The 21,614-nt window shown below is 39.8% G+C and overlaps 1 protein-coding gene across 5 annotated transcripts in view; it reads right to left on the reverse strand.

The window, feature by feature from the left end:
- Window positions 1-21,614, reverse strand: part of C6H1orf21 (chromosome 6 C1orf21 homolog) — a 122,430-nt gene that overhangs the window by 82,352 nt on the left and 18,464 nt on the right. For 3 of the 5 annotated variants that reach the window (XM_034063709.1, XM_034063707.1, XM_031046713.2), the window contains exon 2: window positions 16,697-16,785. The exons of 1 other annotated variant lie outside the window; for it this stretch is intronic. The gene's annotated coding sequence lies outside the window, so the exon portion shown is untranslated. Of the gene's footprint in view, window positions 1-14,763; window positions 14,817-16,696; window positions 16,786-21,614 lie in introns of those variants that run through there. One more of the 5 variants, XM_031046714.2, reaches the window with a different exon arrangement.

Here is a 21,614-nt window from a genome sequence, read left to right on the forward strand (position 1 = left end):
TTGAACTCAAGAAAACAGTGTTTAAAGCCAACTACATATAAAACAAGTTAAATCTTTCAAATTAGAAATGTTATGGGACAACACATCAAGCCAAATTTTCTATTTTACTGTGTAAACTTTTTCTGGATACCACTTGAATTTATTTAAACAGAACACCATGCAGAATAATAATTATGAAGCAATTTGGAGTACAGGAAGAGGTTTAAGAACACTTGTAGAACATTAACACCTCGCCTACAAATCCCAGCTCAGCAAAAGCCCTGCAGATGTGAAGGACAGTTAAGATCAAGGGCACAGTATCCTTTTGGAAAGGTCAGTTACAGTTTGGGTGCTGTTACCCACAGCTGCTCACTGCTGAGCATCAGCTGGATATTAACATCTCTAGCTCTGATCTGCACTGATCCACCACATTTGGTATCTGCTTCAATTCAAAGGTCAGCCAGCTGAGCAAGAGCTCCAACCCAGTGGTCCATGTCTGCAGCGGTTACTGCTCCCACCTGCCTGTGTTGTCCCCTCTTCAAGGGATATTTGCTTGCTCCCAGTAGAGTGAACAAAACTACTGCCACTCTAACCCGGAGGTCAAAGTCACGTCCATCTGTGCCCTGACTCCTCTTGCAAGTTGCTGAATACAAAAATGTTTGCGGTTGATACAATCAAGACTTGAGAGGGACTGATCCAGCTGCTGTCCCAAAATGCACCCACACAGGATGGGTACATGTGAATTCACCCAGTTCATCCAAAGCTGGTTTGAACTTGCTTTTGCAGATCAAGTGTTGCAACTCTCCAGGTCAGGAAATCTTTAGTGCAATACCAATGCATGCAAAATACCACACCAGTGACTCTTTGCATGCACAGCACGGACTCCGTGATTGCAGAAGGCATTATTAAATAATATTAAGTTGTTTTTCCAAAGTGTGCATGTGCCTTCGCATCTCTGCGGGAACAGCGAAGATTACAGACTAATGAGTGCTGCTCACAATCAAAAACTGAAAGTTGAACTGACTCAAGGTCTGGGAACCATCCAAAACCATTTGGAGTACTGTGGAGCAGGGGATCATACATCAGTCTAGCTGCAGGACTGTAAAGTTTCTAAAGTCAGGGAGATGAATTGCTGGCTTGAGGTGCTGCAGTTGTGAAAGATGTATAACTGAGCACAAACACGCTGGAGGAAACAGTTCTGAAAGGAAGCAGCAAATGAAGTGTTCTCCCACGCCCCCTCACAGTCACCTGGCCACACAGTAGAGCTCTCACGGTGATTTTTCTGCCAAACTGACATGAATAGAAGCAGGGGGAAGGGGATGGACAGGAGGTGGAGAGGGGAGAAACAGCTGAAAATATTACAGCCTCACAGGTGGAAAAGCAAGGAGAGAAACCCATGAACAGTATAACACACATTCTGCTCAACTGTAGGAGCATGGAAGAAATGTGTAAAAAATAATTGAAAAAAGGTTCCGAATACCATTGGATGATACAAGTAGGAATTTTGTGGGTTGGCCTTTTTTGTTTGCTTGTTTGGGGGGGGGAGGGGAGGGGGTTGTGTTATTTTTTGGGGTTTTGGGGTTGGGTTTTTGGGGTTGGGTTTTTTGTTTTGGTTTTTTGTTTTTGTTTCATTTGTTTGTTTGTGGGATTTTGTTTGGGGTTTTTTTATGTTCTTTTTGTGGTTTTTTTTCTGGGTATTTTTGGTTGGTTGGTTGGTTGGGTTTGGGGTTTTTTTTTTCAAGAATTGAACTGCCAGAACAATACAACTGATTACAGGATCATACCTCTTGTGGATAACCCACGCCAAACCACAACAGCACAGAAATCTAAAACCACTACAGATCTGCAGATACACATCCAGGAACAGAAAACTGATGGAAAGAAAAGTTTATGCAACATTGTTCAATTTGCAGCCAAATAGCATACATACTCATGCCCTTGTTGCTTTTTTAAAGTCTTTTCAGTCTTTCGTAATCCATATTTCTGTTTTCTTCAGAAGACCTACATTATTTTGTTCCAATCCTGCATACATTTGCATTCACAGAGCCATCACCTGCTCAGCTCCTCCTCCAAGGATGCAAATGCATCACCCAGGCCAGCTTTCCACTGGTCCACATTGGACCTCTTATTCACATCCAAGGGGAGAAGATACATCCATAGACATGTGGAAATTTCACCTACTGTACTGTTTATCATCTTGAAACCAGAAGAACAATCCTGATTCAAAAATTTTTTCCAATTTTTTCTGCTATGCTCCAAGCAGGTCTCCTTTCTCATGTAGATGAACTGAGCTGGCCCTCCACAAGCTACCTTGACTCCTTTTCCTTTTGCCCATAATGAACTCTCCTTACAATTACTTTCTTATTCAAATGCTCAAATACTGCTCCTTTTCAATTCAATGTCAACTAAACTAAGATGTTAGTTACTTACATACTGTCACTAGCAATAAGTAACCAAGGAACATGCACCTCTGCATACTACCCACACAGTCACAAAGAATTGCTAAAGCCAACTCAGCAGCCTTCAAAACTTCAAATATTTTGACCTACTGCTGATATTTGTGCAGAAACTACATGAAAACCACTACAATTCAATAGTACTTCTACTCAACAGCATAGCATCATTTTTTGTTTTTTTGATAAACTCTCTAAAGAGATGTCATATGGCTGTAACATCTTCTTCTGGCATGTTCATTACTTTGAGATGTAGTGTTGGTTAAATTTGATTTATTTTTGTTCCTTCTTTATTTTGTTGCTACTTCCCTCCTCACGTCCAGTAAGGACGAACTGAAATAACCAGCTGAATTAAATTGTTTCTAGCCCTCAAGGTTCACCATCCCCAGCCACATCAGTTCCATCAGGGCCATTTCACCAACCAGGGTCCATGACTCTCTGTGACAGTGAAACTTGAACGCAGCTGCATCCAGTGTTAAAAGTCAGCCAACCAACTGCTGTACAATGTTAAGCTCATTGGCCCCTTTACTCCCACATTTAACTTTTTGTGCATGAAAATAGCAGCTGCTTTCCTGAGAGTAAATTCTGCAATATCTTTATAGCTTTCCTCTCCCCACTTCAGGTTCAAGGATTTCATTTTAGAAGTAGAAAAAATAAGTAAGTTTATGAACTCTAACGGCAGGCAGGCTGTCTTGGATGTGCTTTTATTATGTTATGAATGCAATACTGAGACTAAGTTCAAAAAACAATGGATTTTATATTAATTAATTAAAAAAAAAGGCAGAATCGAATTATTTCAAGTTGCAGTACTTCTCCAAAAGCTAACACACAAAATCAGAGTTTACTAGAAACTCAAAAGACACAAACCCATTCACATTAGAGCAAAACAAGGCAGAGCAAATCTCAGCCTTTTGCAGGAAACCTGCTCATTGACATACAGCCCACCTGGCTGTGGTCTGCCACAGTCCTTCAGGCAAAAATCATTGCATGTCTTTTTAATGCTTGGGGGTTTTTCTTAAAGTAAGGCAGCACCAAGAAGAATTTGTACTAACACACACAAATTCTATCCAGCTCTCTAATCTTGGTTTTCCCTTTTGCAATGCTAAAAACATACACAATAAAACCATTCCTCTTTCCCCCCTGCCAAGAATGTGATTGCACCACACAAACTCAGCTTTTAAACAGTGCAGCTATATGGTTCCAAGTATAAACCAGTGATGTACAAGGTCCTGCACAGATTGTGCACCTCCTTCCCAAGGCCAGGAATGTAGATGGTCACAACCGACCAAAGGAGCCTGTAACTGAAAGCTGATTCAATGTTATTTCTAAGAAAAAACATATAACCAAATCCAGTTCCCCAGCATTTAACTCAAAACAACGTAACTGTAAATGCTGGCGTCATTTATAGCACCTGTAAATCATATATTGCCAAACAACTGACGAACAGTCTCATGAAATTCAGCTCCCAGAGCAGTATGTACCAAAACACTATAAATCCTTCAATCAGTATTACTGTACTTTTCCATCCCCATGTTATATGCAAATTCTGCCCAACTGAATTATGATACCGTAGCTGAGCACTTACCAATTATATTTTAAACAGACTATTTAAAGGTACCTACATCCCACTGCAAAAAACGTCATTAGAATAGAGACAGCAGAAAAGCACCAAGCCCAGAAGCTAATAACAGGATTCTTCTCCTTGTTCCTCTTCAATCACATGTTTATAATTAAAAAAAATTACATGACAAATAGCTACTGTTTTGTCATCTACAGTGAATCGTTTAATACATATGTCAGTGTTCATAAATAAACCATACTGCATCAGGATAAAGTCGAGATCTTTGAAACACCAATGACTAAATCCAGAACATCAACGAAAGAGCTTGAAGCTAAAAAAGAAAAAAAATAAAGCAAGGAAAGAGACAGTATTTTTGGTTCCTCAGGGCTTTGTGCAGAACAACGTGGAAAGAAGAGCTGTTGTGCATGCAGAGACCTTCACCACTGCAGCTTCTCCTACACTGACATGCTAATGTACAAGTACCAACATAGGAAATTCTCTTAGTGACCATCATCTGTTTGGAAGAGTGACAAGTTTTAAAATATAATGAAATAAAAACTATTTTTTTTCTTCCCTTTCCTAACAGAGAAGTTAAGTCTAAATGCTCAGATTTACCAAATATGCTATAAACAAAAACTAAAAAATGAGAACATTCTATCTAGAAATCTTCTGACTTTCTATTATGATAAACAGCTTGCTGTAACACTCCCTCGTCATGTTATTTTGCTGTTTGACAAAACCTGTGGCTTTCCTATTTATGACACTGTCAGCCCTGGAAGAGGTTTTTCAATACACCAAGCCCCCACAGCACTGCATTCTGCAGCTGGAGCAAGGAAAGCTTGCTTTGAGCACTACCATACAAACTCAAGAGGAAGCCAAGCGATGTGAGAATCAATTTGATAAGGAATTCAGTAAAATCAGCTTTATGTTACCAGCGCCATTCTGCCTCCTCAGAGCAAGATTATGGGAATTATCAGCTGCTCGCAGGGATGGAAGTGACCCTCCCAAGTCCTCCCAAAACACCAGGGAACAGAGAAATGTCATAGCAATACGGGAAGAAGTTGCTTAGCAACTCTCTTACTCTGACAGACCAGTTGGCTGAAGGAAATTAAGAGAAATTAAACACAGAAACTTTGCTTTCTACAAGGTCCTCAGATGACATGAACCACAACGCTTGGGTGACTTTTGTAGGCATGCAGGGCAAATATAACAAGTATCAACAACTACCCGGCAAAGAAATAAAGCTGCAAAGGAAACTGGGGCAGAAAGCCTTGATTAGGAGGCTCCATACTGAAGGCGCACAAAAGCAGCCACTTGGATTTCATTACCCAAATGCCAATAACTGCCCCCAAACATCCCAAAAAGTCAGTTTCTGAGCAAGCACCAGAGATAAGACTTTGAATACAGCCAAGATGCAAAACCAGGAACTGCAATTCCTCAGACATTTGCCAGCTAGCACACACAGAAGGCACCAGCTCTAACGGAAGCTGTAACCCTGTCAGCTTTGTTTCTCCTCTCTTCTTAGGCAACAAAAAGATGTTACACAGGCCTCTGAATTCAAAGGACAAATGACAGTATTTAAGCTAAAATATGACAGAAGGAATGATGGGAATGACGTGGACGCTCACATAGCCCAGAGTTAAAAGCTGGGCTTACCAACAGCTTCACATCTTCACTCTGGACAACCCACTTCCTCAGCATGCATGGATAACCAAAGAGAGATTCGATAAAACAATGGTTTTATCTGATGCAAACAAGTCTTTCTGTAGGTATAGTGGTTTTCAAAAAAAAAAAAGTATTAATTTTTCCTATTATTTGACACAGAAGATCAATCTGCATATGACCAGCACATTTCAATCTATAATGTAGCTGATCAACGTTTAATGGAACATTAATCTTGGTTTAAGGCTGCTTAAGTGCCTTATTAGGGAAAAGGGGGGGGAGGGGAGCATGATTTTATGTAAGCCAAAGTACAGACACAGAGAAGGACCTTAACAGGTCTTTTATTTGTGTATAAAACCCAAGCCTGGCATTTCAGAGCACAGCAGACTTTTTCAGAAGGAGGGGAGCAAGTAATCGAATTTTTACATGACAAAGTCCACCATTTTTATCACAGCACTCAGATTTCCTTGGTGGTTTGCAAGTGAAAAGCCAGCCCAGGATGGAGACCTCCCTCTGGCCCCCCCTCCCTGAGCCCCAAGGATTTCACTCCCTGAGAGTTGCCACGCACCCTCATGGAATACCAATGACAAGGGATGGTACATCTGGGAATCAAAACAAGGGGCTCCAAAACAGGCTAGCAGATTGCAGGCAAGAACCTCACTTTCAGCAGGAACAAATTCTGGTTTGATTTGCTAAAATAAACCAAGACATAAAATAAATACATTGCCCTGCTCACTTCTCACCCACTGCACAGCTGGTAGCTAATGTATATATTACAGGCAGTGTCTGAGGTGCAGAGCATGCCTATGACATTTTTCCACTCTCCAGTTTGCAGGGACATTAAATTTTTTATTCAGTCAAAATTTACCAGGGAAAAATAGTCCATTTTCCATCCAAGCTAGCTAGAGGGAGAAGTGGGAAACTTTCTGCAACAACCTTGAAAATTACAGATTGATCAGCCTTCAGAAATTCATGATAGTGTTTGAAAACAACTACAGAAACATGTTACATCAAAAAATTGTAACCTGGCTTCAGTCGTGTAAAGTCAAATGTCATATATCTGAACTCTCAAAAGCCAGCGACAGCATCTTGGAGGGACTTATTGCAGAAACCTGGCAAGACATTTGTAAGGAACCTTAGAAAGTCACCTGGTATGCCAGAGAGAAAAGAAGGAAGATCTTTTTAAGGGCAAGTTTACCCTTAAAAGGCTTCACTGACTGTCAACACAAGGAAATAACTCTTCCATAAGAGCCTCACTGTGAAGAGCTGAGTGGTCCTACAGCCTGCCTGCCTTCATTCAGTCCTCATTAACTCATGTCCAAACACATAACAATAAACTTCAGTACAGAAAAAAAAAACCCAACCCAAACCAAACAGACCCACAAAATAGACTTCATTAAATACAGAGATAAACCACATCTCCAGAAAAGAGGGGCCACAGAAGAGCTATACATGATGGGTGGCACTAAACTGGGCAAATTAATCAAGACTAGAGAAAACTGGGAAATCCCACAGGACCAGAGAAGAGCCAGGCAATTAAGCTGCCCAGTAGAAGAATAAACTTATTGTGACAAGCACAAGGTAACACAGATTAGAAGGAATAAAGTACCACTGTGACCCAGGCTTTACTGTAAGACAGCTCAATGACAACCTATTTTGGGGATTTGGAAAACACTGTAAAGACATGACAAAAAATAACACAAAGGTACATTATCATATAATATTTTGTCTTGCCTTTATTTCATTATTTACCATAGGACCTTCTGCATACTGAATTAAAATATAAAACAAATCCTAAATCAAAACAGCAAAATGATTAATTTATACTGATTTGACAGGCTGAGAAAGTGGGAGCTGCTCTGGAGAAGAGAAAGCTGCGTGGAGACCTCATAGCAGCCTTCCAGTATCTTGAAGGGGGCCTATAAGGACGCTGGGGAGGGACTCTTCATTAGGGACTGTAGTGATAGGACAAGGGGTAACAGGTTGAAACTTAAACAGGCGAAGTTTAGATTGGATATAAGGAGGAAGTTCTTTACTGTAAGGGTGGTGAGGCACTGGAATGGGCTGCCCAGGGAAGTTGTGAATTGCTCCATCCCTGGTGGTGTTCAAGGCCTTGGGTGACACAGTTTAGTGTGAGTTGTCCCTGCCCATGGCAGGTGGGTCGGAACTGGATGATCTTAAGGTCCTGTCCAACCCTGACTATTCTATGATTCTATGACTTACATAGGAAGATAAAATATAACAGATAATCTTTCTTTTGGTGATCAGAATTATCTCTTACGATCACCTTCACACACATTTTTATACATATGAACAGTCAGCAGGCTTCACCCTGGTACACTGTAATTTGGTAGCTTTCTCAACTTCTAAAAATCCCTCTTGAAGGCATAGCACCATTTCATAGCAAATTTTAGTCAGTGGAAAACACCTGGAAGAGCTGTCATGATCTGGGATAACAACATGCAAGACAGTTCTTGCATATTATGCCTGTCTCTTATACAATCTCTGGTTAAAAACCTGCAAGTACCTTGCTGCTGCACGCTCTTAGTAGATCCAAGCTGCAGCTCCTGTTCCCCAATTTCTACAGACCAGGGTATCTCACTTACAAAGGTTAATTTTTCATCATTGGTGTGAAAGACTCCATATGCACATTTAGATGCATGCCTTAAGAGGGAAGAATTTGTAATCTTTAACAATAACACTGTTGGCTTATGCTACCAGACAGTTCCTTGCTAACATCCCTTCTTTAAGTCTCCACCTCAATGCTAAACTTCCAATTCCACAAGTTGCCCCATCAGTAGATGTTTCCCCTGTAAACAGGCCTCATATTTTGCACAAGGAGGCTCAATCAAAATAACAGAGCAAGAAGGACTGAAAAACAATTGTGATTCCTACATATTTCCCTAGACTGAAGGTGATATATTCTTCCCCTTGGATTACTTTCTGTTGGCCCCACACACCTAGTCCATACATTTCCACCTATTTCACAAGAAGAGTTAATTGACTTTCCTGTTTTCAAGGAGTATTCTGGACTGGGGTTTTAGCCTAGAAAAATTCTGGAGCAATGCTCCACATCAGCTTTTGGTTTTTTCCTTACACGTTTTTTGAGAGTTCATAAGATGTTTCATAAGTAGTAGTGCTTGTTAGAGGTAAAAACACAGCCACCTTCAGTTTCCCTAGACCCCTCTTATGCTTGGTTCAGAGAGGAAAATTTGTATCTTCCAATTCCCCAAGATAAATCAGGCAAATCTAGTAAAAACTAAGAATGAATGACCAAGCAGAAGATGTGCTTACAGACTACCACACTCCACAGCGCAGGCTGCAACAGCACAGCTTGTGCAGTATATTTTCAGGTCCCTCTGAATGTGTTCATGTTCTCCTCTACACTCTTCCTTTAGACATGAAAATGTTACAAAGGTGCATGTGCATGTATATATAGATAAATGTGCGTACACATGCACACACATAAATATTTATCTCCTATAAAGTGAAATAAAATATTTAGAAGATACAATGCACACATCTTTGTATTTCAAAAACAAGATTCCTAAAAATGCCCATCCTTACCTCCTCCTCCTCCCATGGTGCTAGGCTCTCCCAGATCAAACAGATTTAACAATGCTCTGTGCTAGGGCTCCTGCCAGATGGTTTTGAGGGCAGAAAACATCTCTAGTCCTCTTAAACATCAAAATTGCTTCCCAGAGTTGCTGTCTGGCAAAGTTTAAAACCATTTTTCTGTGACTTATCCTAAAATTGTCTTTTTTTAAAATAATTTTCAGTGTTGTTTTAAATACATCCTCTGTTTATAAAAGCTACATTTATTTATTGGCTTTAATTTAAGCCCCAAGTGACCTTGATTAATATTAATCCAAATGAGACTCCTCCCCCAAAATAATAATATTGCATGGCATTTCTAAATTAAAGTAGGATTTTTTTTTTTATTCTGCAGCTTTCTTCCAAGGAGACATGAAGAAATGGTTGCAGGATAGGAAAAATGGGGTGGGGGAGGAACAGCTCGTAACACTTGCAACATATGCACATCAAACTCCCTACGCCAGGGGACTTTCAGCAACTAGAGATAAATTTTCAGTAAACCTGGGAAGCTTCAGTTTTTACAGAAAAAACTGAAGCCTTCAAATTTATGTAATTTCTTCCTGATGCCAAGCAACAGCCAGCCACCTCTGTCCAATTGTGTTCTGATGGTTCAGATTAAGAAAAAGACATGAAATCACTGCAAAATTCCAGATGCACTATGCCAAGAAAAGAAATAGCTGCACCCTGTTAAGGTTATGCTTGCCATGCTGTTTTCAAAAATGAGATTAAAAATATCAAGTATCGTTAATTTATTTAACAGTCTGACCGAGCATCAGATTTAAGTGTTAAGATATATCTTGTACAGAGTAAACATCTTTGGTGGCAACTAATAGTAATATGGGTTTTAATCAAAACACAGTTGTCTAAGAGAAGAGTTTGATACCTGCTACAAAGAATGCTACTTTTAGCACTGTACTGCTTTCAAGTTTGAGGTTTGTTTGGTTTCGTTTTACCAGGGTTTTTTTACTGTCAAAAACAAAGCACTTGCTATGAACTTATTATGCAAATCAAAAATCTTTAACTCTGAACGCTACCAAAGACTTTAAAGCATTAACAAGCACAAAGCATATTCTGAGAAACCTATGTAGTTAAAGAGCTATTTTACAGAAAGTTTCAGATATTACTAATATTCTTACCTAATCGTAGCCTTCTAAAGAGATTTACTGTTAGAGCTTCATATTACAGTGGACAGAAAAAAACATACATGAAAAATAAAATTACAAAAAAAATGCTCATGTCATTCATAAATATTATCTATCCTATCCCTTGCAGAAAATAACAGTTACTTCTAGTAAAACAGTGGGAGGGTAGTTCAACTTGAAATCATAAAAAGGTTGTATTAAAAGTTTTTGCTTTGTTTTTACACTCGCTTTAAATTTTCCTCTCATCTGCTGAGCAAAAGCTTGTTATCTTGCCTTAGGTAACAAAAGAACATGCAGAGTTTGACAGTTCTCATACAACTTCTCTCTGTACCTAAAACTATTTGTCTCTGAGTGCACATATTTCACAGTCTTTAATTCCTTTGATTTAGTCCCTAACAACAGTCCTTCCAGAAGATGAAGAAATATTCACAAAGAACCTCTTTGATTCTTACCTGCAGACACAGCTGCAGCTGCTCAGACTGTAACGCCCTATTTACAAAAATGGGGTTTAACAACTGCAAGTGTCGAATAACTTGTCTTTTTTCATTTGGTACAGTACCAGTGAATGTCTAACAAAGGATGCTGATTTGTCATCATACAATAAAGATGAAGAGCAACCATACCACTAAACAAGATCAAATTAAAACATTGACCTCCTGTGCTAATAAGAAAATGCACCTGAGCCTATCTCCCACTCAGTGGCCAGGGGAAAAGAAAGATCAGACTGGGATCCAGCTGACCCATATCACTGCTGAAGCTCCTGAGTGATACAAGAAGACAGCAGATAATGTTTTCAATAAGTCTTTGAGACAGTTCCTATTCTTTATTTAAATACTTCTTTATCTTGATGCTATTTTATCATTTGGTTTAAATTTAAAATACCTCTGGCCTAAAAGAAAATTCATCTGAAACCACAGCTCACTGGGGAGCTAAACCCTGACTCTGTTCAACAGGATTCTTCTATTGCTTATGAACAACACCAGAAGAGATGCTACAAGCAAATTATAGAATCACAGAATAGTTAGGGTTGGAAAGGACCTTAAGATCACCTAGTTCCAACCCCTCTGCCATGGGCAGTGACACCTCACACTAAACCATGTCACCCAAGGCTTCATCCAACCCGGCCTTGAACACTGCCAGGGATGGAGCATTCACTACCTCCCTGGGCAACCCATTCCAGTACCTCACCACCCTAACAGTAAAAAATTTCTTCCTTATATCCAGTCTAAACCCCTGCTGTTTAAGTTTCAAGCCGTTACCCCTTGTCCTGTCACTACAGTCCCTAATGAAGAGTCCCTCCCCAGCATTCCTGTAGGCCCCCTTCAGATACTGGAAGGCTGCTATGAGGTCTCCACGCAGCCTTCTCTTCTCCAGGCTGAACAGCCCCAACTTTCTCAGCCTGTCTTCATATGGGAGGTGCTCCAGTCCCCTGATCAACCTCGTGGCCCTCCTCTGGACTTGTTCTAACAGTACCATGTCCTTTTTATGTTGAGGACACCAGAACTGCACACAATACTCCAAGTGAGGTCTCACGAGAGCAGAGTAGAGGGGCAGGATCACCTCCTTTGACCTGCTGGTCACGCTCCTCTTGATGCAGCCCAGGATACGGTTGGCTTTCTGGGCTGTGAGCGCATACTGCAGCTGGCTCATGTTCATTTTCTCATTTATCAACTCCCCCAAGTCCTTCTCCGCAGGACTACCATGAATTTCCGTTTTGCCCAACCTGTAGCTGTGCCTAGGATTGCTCCGACCCAGGTGTAGGACCTTGCACTTGTCATGGTTAAACTTCATGAGGTTGGCATCAGCCCACCTCACAAGTGTGTCAAGGTCCCTCTGGATGGCATTCCTTCCCTCTAGCATATGAACAGAACCACACAGCTTGGTGTCATCGGCAAACTTGCTGAGGGCACACTCAATCTCTGTAAATACCAATTTGAATTGTGTAAACAGATGATACAAATCAGTCCTCCTCCTACAAACAGATGTTGTTGGTTTATGTAACACCCATCTTCTTCTAAATACCACTGATGTCTTATTTCACATTTGGTTTTGTTCCTTGGACCTGAAAATCCCCTTCCTGGCGTCTCTGTCGCCTTTTTCACCATAGTTTTCATCATGATCAAACTGTTCTCCTAGAAGCATTCTCACAGGTGTGTGACAAGAGACCAACCCCACTTATCATAGCCTGGGTTATTACATGGTGGACTTTTTCTATAAAACTGTGTACCCTGTAAAAATCACTCTCTCCTAACACATTATGAGCAAGAGTGTAATTCCACTAGGACTTAAGGACCCTTATGGAGAATTGTATTATTTTAGCCAAAAGTACTTTAAATGTTTCATGAAATGTGAAGAAAAACCTTGCTTTCATCAGAGAGTCTCCAATTCAACCTTCTGATGAGACACGTTTCCTTGTAATGCCACCCAAATGCATTTGACTAGCACTGACCCCTATAACTGGCTGCACTATAAATCCTTAGCATTAATACAGTTGCTTCAACACATAGCTTGGTTTGCAAGTGACAGCCTGGGTCATCAAATAGATTGGGTTTTATTTTCTTGAGCCACTAAACAGTGAAAGAGCTCTTTGAGTTCAAGATGAACATTCAAACTTATTTGAAACAGCTTGTGCAAACCAGTGCAGAGGACTGCACACATGTAGCAGGACTGGGAGCAATATTACTCCTACACAACTCTTCTCCCATGAAAACATGGTTCCTCTGTGCATCCTTAACAGCCCAAAAATTTGCCATGCAAAAATGGAAATCTTAACTAATTCTCTGGATGAAAAAGAAGCTTAGGGATTTGGATATCCTAGAAACGATGTTCTTACAGAACTGTGTACATGTTAGACTCCTTTGCTTATTACTTCTTTAAAATGGCATTTAAAAAAAAATCAGTACATTAGATTTATCCTATATATACTGCATTTGAAGTCTGATGTTTTCATACAAATTATATAATTAGGACTTGGGCACAAAGATAAAAAAAAATGTATGTAGCTTTTTTCATTGTATAACTGCAGATAAAATTTTTAAGAAAAAGCTGTGTTTCTGCCAAGAAAAAAGCTTGTAGTCGAAATTCTTCAGGGGGAAAGTATCACATCCTGTTCAGCCTGCAAAACTCCAAGTATTCTTGAAGGCAAGCAAATAGCTGGGGAGCATCAGTTAAAGGTGCCAATGCTATTGCAATCAAAACAGTAACCATAATAAAAATAAATTTTAGCAGACTAGGTAAAACACACTTTAACACAGCATCTTAAAATATGATACCTACCAGGCATCACAGCAGCAGAGTTTAGTCATTGTGCTTTATAAATAATCTCTCATGAGCCAAGAAGTATGAGATTATATAGTCAACAGCTACCATGAAAATAATTACCAAATTGGTTTTCACTGTTGACATGTATGAGGCATAACCTTTTACTAAAATAAGAAAGTTCTTTTACTGGAAATAAAAATTATTTCAGTGCTGATATAGTAAGCTGTGACTCGGCAAAGATTACTGGTCTGCCCTATATAGAGGTATATCTGCATGTAAGGTGCACAAGAGTTTTTCAGCACATTATCCATTTTTCAAGATAATTTGTATTTTAGGGAAAAAGAAAAGGTGCCAAAACAGTAACAACTGCCCCCTCCTTTACAAACCAGCCATAACTTCAACAGCAGAGCCAGAGGCTCTCAAGTTGTGAAAAGTAAACATGCAACAGGAAGGCAGACTAGAGAATATAAGCTCTGCACAATGGTAAATTGAAACTGCAAATTAAACATCCTCTCTAATTCTCAAAGCTACCTCAAAAGCTGCAGTATGAGCCCATTCCGGATCTGCAACTGCAACGTTTGGATTCTAGATACAAGCAAGAAGTGTTTGTTGCCAGCAATAACAGGATTGGTGAACAAAAGGAGAGGGAGGATAATACTACAGAATTTCTAACTTAAAAGAAAAAAAAAAAAACAAAAACACACACCCCAAAAAAAAACCCAAAACCAAAAAACAAACCCAAAGCCACCGCAAAACAACCAAAACCAACATTTGGGTGTTCAACAGTTCCTGATCCCAAATGCTCAGAGAAATACAACCTCTCAGGTTCACTTGAAAAGGCATGCCTTGAAGTACCAGAGGTTATAAAATTCAGAGAACAGGATAGCAATACAGCATATTTATTTGGCGAACAAAAAGAAACACATAGAATCACCTTCAAATTCCTCAAACCTCTGAAATAAAAAAAAAAGTAGAAGCATTGTCTAGACTATATAAACACCCATTACTGCATTTTTATTCACCTGATCAAGGATTACTTTAGTTTTCTGCCTTTTCCAAAGCTTTACTATGACAGTGAATCCATATTAAAAAAAATAATTTGAATACTTACAAACACTTTTCAACAGCTCTGCTCAACATGACATCCTATAGGGCTTCCTTTCCGATACAAGTGTTTTAATTCATACAAGTCAACCAAGATGTTCACTGAAGTGAAACTCCTTCAGGAAAACATTCAAATGAGCTCATCTATTAAATTATATATATGTACATATATATATACCTGCAGTTGTTTAACAAGCATTTGAGTTTCGATAGGGCATCCTTCAGTACTTAGAGGGAGCATGTTCCCATACTGTTCTTACTAAAGAAGTATCACTCCTCTGGAATAGTTAACGATTTTTGATGTACAAAACCAGTGTATGAATATATTTAGGATACTACTCATCATTAATGACAATACTGCATTTATACATCATCTACAAGCATGGAATTCAGTGAAGGAAAATGACTGCAGACTGCAAAAATATGTTTAAAAATGGATGCTGTTATAATTCAGAAAACATTAAAATCCAAGTAAGGAGAAAACCCCACCAATCTCAACTCTATGGTGTGCCTGTTACAAACTTAAAAAAATTATACAGGCCTCCTACTGCAGGAACTCCTGTTAAAAAAAAAAGATGGTCTGAACAGAGGAATCAGTTTGTGCATCCTTGGCAAGACTCACAAGGGCATCCTGGCTCTTCTCTGTTTTACTCCAAATATATAAGCCAGTTTTGGCCAAGACCTTTTTCAAGACTGTGAGGATGCCTTCCCTGGAGAGACGTGGGGGGACCTCTTGTTAGATGTCTAACCCCTTCACCCTCTCCTTGTACATACATTTTAAACCAATGAGTTCAATTTCATGGGCTGCGACTCCAGATGAAGACACAGAAATGTGCATCCAGGTCGTGATGACACATTTATCAGCCTGCGCTGGGAAATCCTACTACCAGGCTAGCCAGGAACACAGATTTATGCTCCGAGCATCCTGTCTCTTCTATAACTTCTATGAACAAGAATAGTTACCATGAGCTACCTATACTGTACAACTGGAACCAGGAATATCAAACACACACTGCAGCAGTGCCAAGGAGTAATGGATCAGGAAAATTGTGCCCAAGGCTGTGAAGGAGCAAGGCAGCAAAGGACAGGGAAAACACATCCAGCAATAGAGAGATCTGCTTTTCTGTGGGTCTGGAAGAGAAAGGCAGTGCAATTTTCACATGGCACCACCTGAACACAACTGGAGGGGGAAAAAAAAGAAAGTGGTATTTTCAACCAGAGGGGTAAAAATCAGTAAAGCCAATTATCACTGCTTTTGTGGGCTTCCAGTCCCAAAAAGCAAATAAAATCATCACGTTTCATATGCATGCACTTTGTCTATAAGAAAGGAAGATGTTTCCTTTGTTAAAAAAAAAACAAAAAACAAACAAAAACAAACAAACAAACAAAAAAACCCACCACAAAACACCATTGTTCTCACCATCAGCCTTTACTTTCAGTCACTCCTGAAAACCAGCATCCTGCATAATTCAAATGCACTGGCAATATTTCGTTTCAGTACTAGAGACAGCACTGCCAGGCAGGTCAACACCTGAAATTAAACAGGCTCCTTCACAAGCCTCTATGCAGATGTGCAGGACAACATGCTACATTTCACATTACTCAGTCCCAGAATGGCCAGCATTCATATAATTATTAAAAAAGCGATTGAGAACTGTGCGCGGTTGTTCAGCCTTTTAATGCTGTGAAGGCTGCATTCACAAACGTCTGCAGAAACAAGATCTCCAGTGTTTGTTTAATTCTTGTACTTGAAGAGTTTCAGATGACAGCAGAAAAAAAAACAAGACCGATAATGGGAACCAAGAATTTTTTGGGGAATAATTCAATGTAAAACTGTTAATTAAATATGCAAACTACTTCCAAAAACAACAAGACAGACAAAAAGTAAAATGCTGTGTCTATTGTAAATAAGTGAAAATGCAAAGAATAAATATATCTACCTTTCAAACTGGGATTTGACCTTCTAATCCCTTGTCTACAGATTTCGGATTCACCTCTGTCTTAAACACATGTTCTGCGAAGGATGTTCCTGCAAGATTAAGACAGGAAGTAAATATTTCAGCATTTAGAAAAGGGGAAAGTTGTTTGTTGTTTCAGTTTTCTTGAAGTCCTCAGAACACAGAAAACAGCTTCTGCTCCTGTTTAATGTAAAGGATTTACCAGTATGTAAGTGAACAGTGCTTCTTGTTACCAAACAGGCAGCAGGGAGCTGTGACAAGCTCAAAACAATTCTAAGCACAAAGCACAGGGTTTCAGATAAGACAGGTGAAAGGAGGAGTTGATCCGTTTAAAGAAGTTTGTGTGGGAGAGGAGAGAGAGAGCTGCATGAAATTTCATTATTACTTAAATATCTGCATGATGCAGGAGTAGCAGGGAAAGAATCCCACTGTGCTGGACACTGTAAACATGGAGCAAGAGCAGTCTCCTCCAAAACGCCTATCACTAAAGTATTACAACAAGCTAAACAAATAGTAGTACAAAGTCAAACAGAAGACAATTTCCAATTCTTATTCAAGCTAATTTGATTTCTGTTGAACCCACCAGAAATTGCAAAAAAGTTTTAATGGTAAATACTATGACTATTATTGTCCAGCCCTTATAAAATGCTGCTCGTTTCAATCTGGTTTGCAGAAGATGGAGGATACCACAATGCCCATTTTACATACAGGCAAACAGACAACATAATTGCAGCAGATTCCAGATTAAAATAGGTCAGCCTTCAGCCCCTCAACAAATGAATCATCCTCAGCTTGAAAGATGGTTTTATAAAAGCAGATCCAGTCAGTTGAGGTCTATACAGCAAGTCTGTAGCATCAGCAAAATGCACCATGCTCACAAAGATGGGTGGATGGGACACTGCCAGGCTCCTGACAAGCAGTTTTATGGGGAAAAGGAGATAAACCTTTTGGGGGGAGTTTTATGGGGAAAAGGGAGATGCAGAAAGATCAGGATGAATCTTATATACACAAACCGACAAGGAGAGACATGCTGTGATTGACACTGTATGTAATAAATACAACTGGTAAAGAGTCTAGACAAGCTTTCAGTGTGTAAATTATATGCAACATGCTGGAGGGGACTTGCAGCAACCTATAATCGTAAGATTCTACTTGAAATTTAAAAGAAAGACAGTGATATCCTCCATGGCTCCTTCCCCAAGCAGATTCTGCTGATTTGCCTAACCACACAAATCAGATAAACCCTGTGGTTTATTAATGCCTTTCAAGTTTATTCTCAATAGGTAAACTGAGAAAAAACTGTGGGTTTGAGGGGGTTTTGCCCCTTAAGAGAAAATGGGTAAGGGAGAAGAGCGTCTGTTTCCCCATGTAACCTGTTCATCCTTCTTTCTCACCGTGACCTATGAAACTGAGTTGTGCCCAGCACCATCACTGTGCTGACCAGTGCACACTGGATATCTGTTTTTTCCCCTGAGAACAACATGAAAATAGTTTCCCATTGCATTGTTCCCAAGCATTTTTGCCTATACTATTAAAACACAAAGTTAACTCCTCCTGCCACAACGCTTCTTCTCTGTAAACACTTCACACAAAGCACGAGTCCACCAATTTAAGTCTGTCCAATTTCAGAAACACTTCAGAAGTGTACCACAGTATGAATGCAGCTCAGTCTCAACATAGGGAAGAGAACTGTGGAGGGATTACTAGAATATATAAAGAAAACTCAAACTGTAAGAGCAAGAGATGCCTCCTCTGAAATCATTCCTCTTGGGTGTGGAGATAAATCATGAGGTTTTCACTTGACACAAAGCCATCAAATGTAACTCACCCATCTCACAAGCTACCTCTTTGTGCCTGCACATCTGTGATGCTCCAGCCACGGAAATAAGCAAAAATTAAATACTTGCCTGCACAGCCTAATCTTTGGGTGATTTACACCAAAAATTTTCCTTTTTGCCCCTTTCTTTCCTTTCTCCTCTTCAAAAGAGAAAACTTGGACAATCAAGCTGTAAGCAGACCCATCTAGAAATGTCAGAATTGCATCAGGAGGTTCTCTGATGGGGAAATACTGGCATGACAGTGAGTATTTAACAATGGGAAACAACAAACCTGAATCCCACTAAGAAAAGTTAGTATTTAAAGCAACGTAGTACTTTCCATCTCCTTATCAGTACTGATTTTCTTCTCAGCCAAAGCACTTAAAACACACACACTTCAACCACAACCAGCTTACAGGCTCAGAGTTACATGCTTGTCAACAGTTTCTGGTGAAAGATGACCAAATTCACAAGCAAAGGCTTTTGGATCAGCAGCAAAATGGCCATCTTGCTGTGAGTACTTCCAGGTGAGTACATCGACCATGCTGGGCCAAAAGCAGCATTGTGTATTTATCTTATTAACAAGTTTGTTTATCTTAAGTATGTCTGACATTCCCATCGTTCAACATCAGATGATGCTCTCCAGCTTTGGTCTCCTCCCCTCCTTCAGGCTTCCAGCAAAAATTAGACCTTGAATTAAGCTTCCAGTAAAATAACTACAGTTGGCAGGTATTTTTCATCAGTGATTTGGAAGCCAAGAAGCCAAAGCAAAACAAAAGAAAACAGAATCAAGCGCTACTCAACTTTCCTCAGAAACATCTTGTTCTGTAGATCAGGTATTTTCACTGGTGGATGATTTTGCTCTACCACTGTTTCACAGGCTTCATGAACTTCAAAAAAGCATTAGCTGGACAACTTACTAATTTTTCCTAAGATAAAACAGGGGAAAAAGCATCTTATAGAATCACAGAATCATAAAATGGTTTGACCTGGAAAAGACCTTAAAGATCATCCGTTTTCAAACCCCCTGCCATATGCAGGGACACCTTTCACTAGACCAAGTTGCTCAGAACCCCATCTAACCTGGCCTTGAACACTGCCAGGGGTGGAACATCGTAAGTCCTTCAATACAACAACAAAATGACATCAGAGAGGAAAAAAGCCTGCTCAAAACCAGTGGATGCTTTTTGTGGGGAAAACAATGAAAACAAAAAGGAAAGCAAATCAACACCAAAAGACAGAAGGGACATACGCTGAGTGGTTTACTTCCAAGTCTTTTGTCTAAATACCATCCTTTCTTGCATATTACACTCGGTATCTCACTGCTCCTTACTCCATCAGAGCTCTGAAAGTGCCCACATCCCATACTTCAGCTCCTCACTGCCTGGTTATCAGCACACGAATGCTCACACTACCATGCTCACAGTGCACATGCCTAGAAGCAGGACCCCTGGATGACGTTTCTCTTAATAAGGAATTGCAATAACAGTTTCTTCTCACCCAGACACAGGTGAGATGGTTTGGGTTGGTTTTTTTCAAGTTGAAATGTGAATCCAGAAAACAACAGAAAAAAATATGTGGCAGCCCTTTTTCAGTTTCCTCAAATCTCTGACCAACAATGACATTGTCCCCAGCATTCACAAGATGTCCTCCTACTCCCTCCAAACCATGGTGCTTTTGATTTTTGGGTAGACTCATTTGAAGACAAAGAGCCAAAGGACACAACTGATTCACACCAGGTGGAAGAGTCAAAAGTGAATTTGTGTTGACCACCCAGAACCTACAGGAAAGCAGCACATGCAACATCTGATGCTGCAAGACAGTCCCCACCCAGACCCTTGGGACAGGTTCTGCAGCTCTGAAAAGGCAGTAAAGCAGTAATAGGCTTCCACATCCCACCTTACATTTTGCCACATAATACAGTTATATTTTTCTAGCAATTCCATGGGGGACTATTATAGGGGGAAAGAAACACATGAAAAAAAAAAATCACTCCAATTTGCACAATATCTGGGGAATGATAAAAGGAGACAAATAGGGTTGAAGGAAAAAAGCAGCAGCTTCCACATGAAGAAGCACAACACACAAGAGCCCAAGTCCTTCACCTGATTTCTAAGAAGCCTCCATTACCATCATCACTTTATTTTGCATGCAGGTGATACGCTAACAAGCCCTATAGATAACTCAGTCCATATATAGACATTAGCTAAAACACTACTGCCAGTACCCAGTCAGTACAGTGGGCACTGATTCTACTTTACTGCATTAAAAAATTGTAGCAAGAGGTCACAGAAAAAATTAGCATGAGAGAGAACACCATTTTCAGAAGTATTTTAACTCAGTTCACCTCCAGTTTATTTTTCACCAGAAGTAAACGTCAGAAAGCCATTTCCTTTTGTCATTGCTAATTCAGCACTTGCTTTATTCCCACACTTTATCATTCCCCTTTCCTGTTTTTGTATTCATTGCTGCCTTCGAAAAAGGATGAGTAGGGACAGGAGGAAGATCAAGACAGGAGCCCTTGGCTTTCTGAATGGGTGCCTCAGGAAGCAAAGCATTTAACACACTGAAATGCTGACCTTTAATTTTCAGGTCAGTTAGCCAAAGATGTGATGTACAGAAAGGAAAAAGTTACATCCTAGCAATCCCTAAGGTTTCAAAAAAATAAACAATCTTGTCTGTCCAGAAAAAGAAAATCATTCTCACTGCTTCTTCCTCTGTCCATACCTACCATTTCTTTCTCATCCCACACTCTTAAAAATACAGTATGTTTAACAAAAAGTGAGCAATATTTGATTACAAACATCTTTTGCCAGCATAACTCTCAAACTGCCTGAGGGCTTAAGATACTCAGGATGCTTCAACTAATAATTGAACACGACACTGCGTTTCATAGGTGGCTTCAAGACCTTTGTCAGAGTTTTTTTTCCCCACATATACATAGTGAAATGGATGGATCATTCTGGAGATGAGTCACTACTGAAAACAACAGAAAAAATTCCCATGAAATGCTGTGGGGTTTGTGCTTAACATTCTCCAGCGCCTTTTTTGGAGTATTTGGCAAGTCTCTGGCAAATGCTCCT

Source organism: Melopsittacus undulatus, chromosome 6 (assembly GCF_012275295.1).
Source record: "Melopsittacus undulatus isolate bMelUnd1 chromosome 6, bMelUnd1.mat.Z, whole genome shotgun sequence".
NCBI lineage: Eukaryota > Metazoa > Chordata > Aves > Psittaciformes > Psittaculidae > Melopsittacus > Melopsittacus undulatus.